We start from the raw sequence: 286 nt of genomic DNA, 5'->3' as shown, positions 1-286 counted from the left end.
GCTGGGGAGGGGTTTTTTTGGGGTCTCACCTTGTTACCACACGAAGGTTGGAAGGTCCGGGGAAGTGCCCACGCGGTGGGGATTTCACACAAAGAGCTGGTGAGGAGAGAGGGGGGGAAAAAAAGAATTAGAAGAGTAAAACATAAAAACCCACACACGCTTTATTCTAGAACGGGATTTAAGAAGAAGGGAGAACTGAGGCGGAGGGTTTAAGGCACCGGCCACGCTGCAGCATGGTCAGAAAGGGGTGATAAAGCCTCCCACAGCCACGGGAAGAGGCTCTGAG

This window comes from Apaloderma vittatum, unplaced genomic scaffold (assembly GCF_000703405.1).
Source record: "Apaloderma vittatum isolate BGI_N311 unplaced genomic scaffold, ASM70340v1 scaffold25766, whole genome shotgun sequence".
Taxonomy (NCBI): domain Eukaryota; kingdom Metazoa; phylum Chordata; class Aves; order Trogoniformes; family Trogonidae; genus Apaloderma; species Apaloderma vittatum.
The sequence above is the reverse complement of the archived record's forward strand: the minus strand, read 5'-3'. Positions refer to the sequence as shown.